This window comes from Dipteris shenzhenensis, chromosome 31 (genome assembly GCF_047967505.1).
Source record: "Dipteris shenzhenensis isolate YYH24624 ecotype China chromosome 31, Dip_SZ_1.0, whole genome shotgun sequence".
In the NCBI taxonomy this organism is placed as follows: domain Eukaryota; kingdom Viridiplantae; phylum Streptophyta; class Polypodiopsida; order Gleicheniales; family Dipteridaceae; genus Dipteris; species Dipteris shenzhenensis.
Window position 1 is genome coordinate 30,125,554 of NC_141626.1, and position 7,681 is coordinate 30,133,234.

At 40.0% G+C, this 7,681-nt stretch overlaps 1 non-coding gene across 1 annotated transcript; it reads left to right on the top strand.

Annotated features, from left to right (window-relative positions):
- The first annotated feature begins 583 nt into the window (after nt 1-583).
- TRNAI-UAU (transfer RNA isoleucine (anticodon UAU)) lies at nt 584-657 on the top strand. The gene has a single exon. It is a non-coding gene; the product is annotated as a tRNA-Ile (tRNA).
- The last annotated feature ends 7,024 nt before the right edge of the window (nt 658-7,681 follow it).

Sequence of the window (7,681 nt, forward strand, 5' to 3'; positions counted from 1 at the left end):
GGAAATGTCAATGGCAAAAGTGGTTCAATCTATGGATTGGCAAGGGAAGTCTTTGAAAGCTGCCAGTTTGCTATGATAAAAGATAAGGGCTCTCTCTGTGTGTGTCTCTCACATTGACCTCTCTATCCCAGCACCCACTTTCCAGTGTAGATAATGCTCGAACTCCAAATGCTTGGCTAGCAGGTTGAATCTCTGTCTCCTCCACAGCAAATCCTAGGTTGGCTGTTCAGCGTTTCAAGGAGAAGGCGTGCGAAAGGTTAAGAGCAAGCGTCGGTATGTCCCTGTCTGTCCGCATTTGCGTTAGCACAAAATCAGTGACTCAAACCTCCAATGTTGTTGCTGATTCTTCACGTTGCTTTGTTTCTAATCTCTGGGTGATTGATTCACAGTGCCTCACATCTCTGATTCATAGTGTGCGCCACCCTCGGGCGATTTCCCGCAGTATACGGGAGCAGTTTGTGTGAATTGAACGGTGCCCAGTTATTTTGGGAGGCAAAGCATTGTTCCTGGTGAGACGTAGCTGCCGTGTCGCAAACCTTTAAAAATTGTACTTGACCTACAATCCAAAAACTTGTAAATAAAAAGTCCCGTAGCTCAGTTGGTTAGAGCGTTGGTCTTATGAGCCGAAGGTCGCGGGTTCGAGCCCCGCCGGGACTATCTTTTGTCGCTTGCTTGCAAATTTAATCTTCTTGCAAACCGCTAAGGTGATAGATAGATAGATCTAGGTGAAGCGGCCTTACACAATTTGTGTGCCCGACACCATGCCTCGTGGAAGCTTGGAAATTATCTATGACCTATAATGAATGATCCAGGCTTGGAAGTTATATATGATCTAAAATAGCCCCTATGATCTAAAATAGGGGGCTATAAGGATTATATTATATATGATCTAATAGGGGGCTATGAGGACTAGATAACTTGGAGGAAGGTGCATATAATATATGACCTGGGGCTATGAGGACTAGAGAAATTGAAGGTTGCATGCCACAACTTTTGGAAAAGTTGGGACTCACTAGGTACATGGGTAACAAGGGTCACATAACCTGATTTCAAACGGAAATTGAAATGATGCTAGTCCCATGCTTCCTTCGAGATATGTGTAGCTGAATGTGTAGGATGTTGTTCTAATGATCATTGACAACACCTGTGCATCCTTCTCCTCCCCCTTTTCCACCTACTTTGGACCTACATTTTTTACTATCTTGCCCGTTATATTCATGTGTTGAAGTGTTTCACATAGCTCCTATGATTACTGTCCATAAGTTTGTTGTAACCATGTGACTCCATAGCTTCACCTTTCAGATTGGAAAATTATCCTCATTCAGGTAGCCTCCCTCTCCAGAGTTTGGGATCAAAATATCCAATAGCACCCATTGTTGAGAGGAGTTAGCAATCATGACAGTTTGCCCTAGATAACTCTATCTATAACCCGAAGAGAGGGATTATCAACACTTGATTTGAGATGGAGTGGCTTACAAAAGATAAGGTAAATCTGGTCTACTAAGGCATGGGGATTCGTGGATGAAACCCATTGGTCAAAGGATTCTATAGGGCAAGCCATGAGTGTGGGACGATGCCAGGAAAGCCAAAAAAGAAGGCTGTGGAAAGCAGGGTTACGTAGGAGTGTGACTAGTGACTATGAAAATGACACTTAGTAATGCACTTTATAAAGGGGGCATTGCCCTAAAAATACTTTAATAAATACATTGTTAGAAAATAAAAAATAAAAAACAATAAAATCTCTCTCTCTCTCTCTCTCTCTTCCTCTCTTTTTGTCTCCCTCCCCCTCCCCGACCCCCGCCCCCCCCCCCCCTCTCTCTCTCTCTCTCTCTCTCTCACACACACACACACACACACATGGCTATCCGGATCTTATGCGATGGAGTGTAAGAGCTCATCATGGCAGCTTTTTAGTGCTGGCCTTGTCCTTACCTGCCTATGCAATCCAATTGCAACCGTCAAGTACAATTTGGCCCTTCCTTTCCCATCCATTTGCCACATCATTCAGCAGGCTATCAAAAGGGTAATGCTAGCCACAAGCGTCATGAGGATGATGATGAATTGCAAAGACATACACACAAATACTTTTATAAAAACAATGTTAAAAGATAAAAAATAAAAACAATAAATCTCTCTCTCTCTCCCCCGTCCACTTGGAATTATTATTTTAACTCTCCTTATCCCAACTGCTGGGGGGACGAGCATTTTCCCAGCAAAATCTTTCGAGCGTCCGAGCAAAGGGAAAAAAAAGCTTCCAACTATGTAAAAATATGGCAAAAATGGATCGGAGGTAAACATAGTTTCACTTAGAAATATGTAAAGTATTGTAGCAATGCCTATTTTATACACGAATCTTTACGTGAATCTTTGGGAATGGTGAGAACAGAACGGGATGGCTTTTGAAGAAACCCACATGTAGAGTAGACTTCTCCATGAAAATTCCCTCATGATTCTTCTTAACAACTTTTACTTAATAGGGGGTGACATTGAAAAACCTCTCTCAACCTATCTTCATGAAAGGGCTTCTCCAAAGAAAACTCATTGAAGCAAGCCATCAAGGTAGTTTTGCTAGCGAAACCCCTTCTTCCAAGGTAGTTTCGCTGGCGAAACTACCTTGGACAATACTTTTAAAAGTGACATAACTTTCACATCCAATGTCCAAATATAGTCATTCAGCCACTCAAATTGATCTGAAAGCCCCATTTGAGTACATTGAGAGGTTATATTTTGGAAAATCTTGCATATATAGTATTAGATATGACATGTATTTTATGAAACTGAAATTTAAGCCCAAGTTAATACTTGTTTATAGTAATTTAAACCTCGTTAAAAACATGTCCATAAATATCTTGTTATTAATACTATAAAAACACCAGAAAGATATTGCCATATGATATGTTTTTAATAAGTAATTATTTATGTATAATATTATTACATTGAGAGTGATTATGAGGGATGTTTCTTTAAAATTTTATTTTTTAAAGGTAATAACAAGGGTACAAACGGATGTCTATGAATAAGAAGATTTATGTTATTTAAAAATGAATGAGTGACTAGTTTGTATAAAACAAAAGTGAAAATACCATGTTTCCTAAAGAAATACTATTTTTTAAATCTCTTGGAAAACACGCTCGGATAAACCTGCTCATAGGTTTTTGCTCGTAAAATTGACGCATCCCAGCTGCTGGCACTTTAATTTGGGTCTTTGCATTCCCACTAGACTTTTTGATTTGTGCCTTCTCACTCTAACCGATGATCCTATAGGCTTAGGAATCTTTGGCTAGGATCGTGCTACTCTAGCTAGAATAGGACTCGATGCTCTGGCTTTAATAGCTAGACGATCGATTGGAGCTGAGTATCCACAAGCTCCCCACCAACATCTATCACCGTGAACATGGCCTCTGTGTTCTTGTTTAATGATTGGAACAATAAGTGGCCAAACGGGCACAACTGATTGCTCGAACTCTAATGTTTCTTGTAGATGGCCTCGTCTGCTACCAACTTGGTTAGTTGATGCATCCTGCTTAAAATGTGGTCCATGTTTTGTCTCTATCTCACAATCAGGTCTTCTTCTTAATTCTGATTTCGAGGTCTTCTAGCTTGTGGACTTTATTTGTGCCTTCCAAGTCAATCATTGTGCTTGTGGCTCAACTCGTGGACAAATTCATTAAATGACTCAAAATCTTGGATCTCTATGGAAGAATGCTAGGTTTCTTCATACCACCACCTCGAGGCGTCGCCAATCTCATGTTTCCTATGTCGTCTTGGATGAAGCTCAAGAGCCTATTTACTTCACCTATTGGGGTAGTAGTTTGTCACCATCTCTAAATGTGCATGAACAGGTCTTCTCCATCCTCGAGACCTCCGTTGTGGTGGTCCCCTGTTACATTCATTCGTTCCCATTGATTATCCACTCATGGTTTCGATCAATGCCAACTTCTCTGACAAGATTTCACCAACCTCTTTTATCTCAATACAGTATTGTTTTGGCCTAACCTTGTACCTTTGGCATCTCTCCGAGCGTGTTTCAAACATTTTTCAAGGCCTAAATTATCATGTTAGCTTTCTGGGTGCACTCCTCTATCTTGACACCTCAACTTGTTCTTAAACACTCAGATAAATCTTTTATAGTAATATGCCAATCCAAGCAATAGTCATAGCTCATGGCTTATTAGTATGAATTATTGCTCTCAATGTGTGTGCACTTGGTTCTAAAGAACACTAAATTGAATCCACTCAAACTTTCAGCACGTCTTTCCCCTGGAAGATCCCCAAATATTGGTAGTCTTTTTTCACACCCCTCTATTGACCACTAATGACCAATGCTGGATATGAGTGCTTAGTGTTGGACAAGAAAATGCTCTCTCTTGGACTCCTACGGTTGCTTGGCAAGCATAGCCTAAACTTTCCTTAAGATGCAAATTAGGAGTCCTTCTTACAAAAAGTGTGTCGTGTAAGCCAAATCCACGATGTCCAAGAATGTTGTGATAATGTATCTCTCTGCAGTTGTGAGGCCAAAGCCATGTTGTGATAGAGGCAGCACACCTATCTGCCTATGCCTCTGCAATAGAGATGCTATGGGTTCAAGGTGTAGAGCTTAGCTCAACTCTTCGAGCTTCAAGCTCAAGCGAGGCCATCCAAATCAAATGCTGCAATGTTGTGGGACTTGGCTAGCAGGGGCTGAGGAGTAGATCTAGTGGGACAAGGAGATCAATAGGGAGAAGGTGTAGGAAAGGTTGGAGATGCACTGTGGGTGGGAATGAGGGAGGAGGTGGGGGGGCTGAAGGAAAAAGAGAAAGGAGGGGGAAGGATGTGGGAGGAAGGGGGATCCAATATCAAACGTCTAGAGAACAAAAAGGTGGGCATTGCTGTTCCATGGGCAAAGGGTGTTCGAGCATATGCAAAAGTGTAACAAGTGTTGCAAAGCATTGTAATCAAATCTCAACACACTTGTATTATCATTAGAACCAACTCACAATACAAACAGTTGTGCTGCAAACCCAAAACATAGACTTCTCTCTTTCTCGCTTGGGCTTGAGGCACCACACTCACGAAGACTTAGCTCTTTCTAGCCTGACTGATCCTATCAAGAAAAAAGTAAATTGTCAAACTTTCCCAAAGCGCTTAGACTATCAAGACCAAGCCTAGAACTGGAATACCGGAGAGAGCCTGTTCTAACTCGAGATCTACATCTAAGTACCTAACTATGGCTCAGACTCAGCCAATTGAGCCATACCACCTTCCTAAACTAAATTGGGGGATTCGTTGAACAGCTGCCTCGAATTGGTTCCCTGGTATCACTTGTCCTGGCCTTTCCTCATAGCTTGGGGTCGCTATCGGTGTTGGCTCAACTCCACCTAAATGCTCTCAATCTGAGCTAACTATAGTTATCCTACATGCATGGTTTCCACTCTCGATGGATGAGATAGCCTGATTTCAACAATCCCTAGTGAAGAATCACAAGAAGAATCATGAGAAAATAATTTAAAAGCTAGATAAGTACCAAGGACAATAACGGGTATATTTGGACATCATTAAATTTATTGCGAGCCTTCACAAGCCTAGACAATTACAAGCTCATTGGATTTTAGACCAAGTACACATTGTGATAAAATAAGTCACTACCAAATATGTTTAATAAATTCAAAATAGCATGAAAAGGGTTGGAAATTGATCAAATATTTAAAAATTAACAATGGAGGTGACAACTATTCAATTATTTATGAATGAAAAATATGGATGCAATAAGAATAAACACAACTTGGCAAATTCTACATGAAGTATGTACAACAAATACATGAAAGAAATAACAATACTCATATGCCACATTAAAAATAGGTACATAAGAAAAAATAACATGTAAAAATTGGTAGAAATTTAAAATATTCAAAAGGCATGATAGCACTTTTCCCTTTGACATGTACATGGTCATTGTTACATGACTAGCCCATGTCCATAAAAGAAAATCTACCCGCCATGTGTGCATGTTGGAACCCTTGGATTTCCTATGGCCCAAGGGCTCTAGAGCCATTGCTTTTAATAATTATGTTTTTTCCTTTTAAAGAATAAAATTATCCATTTTAACCACTTCTTCTTCAAAGCTATTACCCATGCATGATGGTTTCTCTTCCTAGCCACCCTACTTAACCATAAAGTCATGTAACTCTTAGCTTGAAGAGCTCCCACATCCCTCCTTAAAGCTCCACTTCTTGATAAATAGTCTATCAACTAGACCTTTACAGTTCTCAACAACCACCCTCCATTTATCTTTCTCTAGAGAGATATTTCCCCGATTCCTAATCATCACTACCATAAAGATCACTGATAGACAATTAGATATTTACGATGCTCCCCATTGCACCTTGGGATCAGGAACTCTTTTAACTCCCACTCTATCTCAAAACTTCCCAAACCACTACATTCGATAAGGCCTTCTCCATTCACTCCATAGAATGAAACCATTAGTCCATGTCATAGAAGATGCTACGCAAAGGTGAGTACTCATATTCTTTCTTGTAAATGGAGACTTACAAGCCTGTGACAACAAAGTCTATAGCTTATAACTTTTGAGTTTCTAAAAGCCTTCTATCATTTGGCCCAAAATGTCGCTCAAGACGAGAAATAGATTAAGGCCTTCTTCAGATTGGGTTTAGAAGACTTGAAGGGAATATGTTGACTCTGCATGTTGCATTTCTTGTAGCAATTTTGCACTTGCTTTTTAATGAGCATTACCATGAGAAACAAATTTTCTCCGGTTGTTGGGAGCAAATTTTATCATCCTATCGAGAAAACAGTTCTACTGGATTTATTGCTTCTTCACAACTAAATCCCCATATTTTGGCTAAACAAAGTCATGCAAATGGATCAACGCTATGCCTCTTTTGAGTAAAGTGTAGACAAACAATTGGAAAATTTTGGTAAGAGTCGCTAGGTTACAATATTTCTTGAGGCATTTAGAACATACCGTGATCTAAAGGGAAACATCTTTTGGACTACCTCTATGCGATCGTAACTAGCACAAGAAAGGATTCCAAGTAAGCAATGAGTTGGATGCTTACCCTATGTCAATACTCATGGCCATGCAGCTAGATAAGGATGGAGTGAAGTCCAACGAGATCACAACTGTGGTCTAAGTGACGGGTCCTTCAAGCACACCACCTTGAATCTACCAATAATCCATATGGGGATGACATAGAAAGAATTTTTTAGAATCTATTGCCTTATGAGAGCTAGATGATCAGCAAGGTAGATGTTGTCATTTATACACTAATGAATTTCTTGATCAACATGGCAGGAATGTGTGTGTTGTTGGATGCAAGTGTCATGACTAAGACTATAGGATGCATTAAACACATTGCAATGTTTGGAAGGAGTGAGCGAGACAAACTTAATGTGTATGCTAGTTGCAAGAGATGCGGAAAATTAGTTAAACAGTAAGATTCACTGAGTTGGAGAGGTAACCTATGTCACCATGTGGTTTACCACATTAGTTTATCACCGATGCTAGTGCGATGAATAATGGATATGAGTCTACATGACCTACCTTCGAAGGAGTCCTACAAACTCTTACCATGGCCGTTATGCACATGTTTATGTTTTTTGTACATGGATAGATGTGTGTATGTGTATTACATGCACATGCTTTGTGTATGGATGTGATAGTTCATGAGTCCATAAAGAA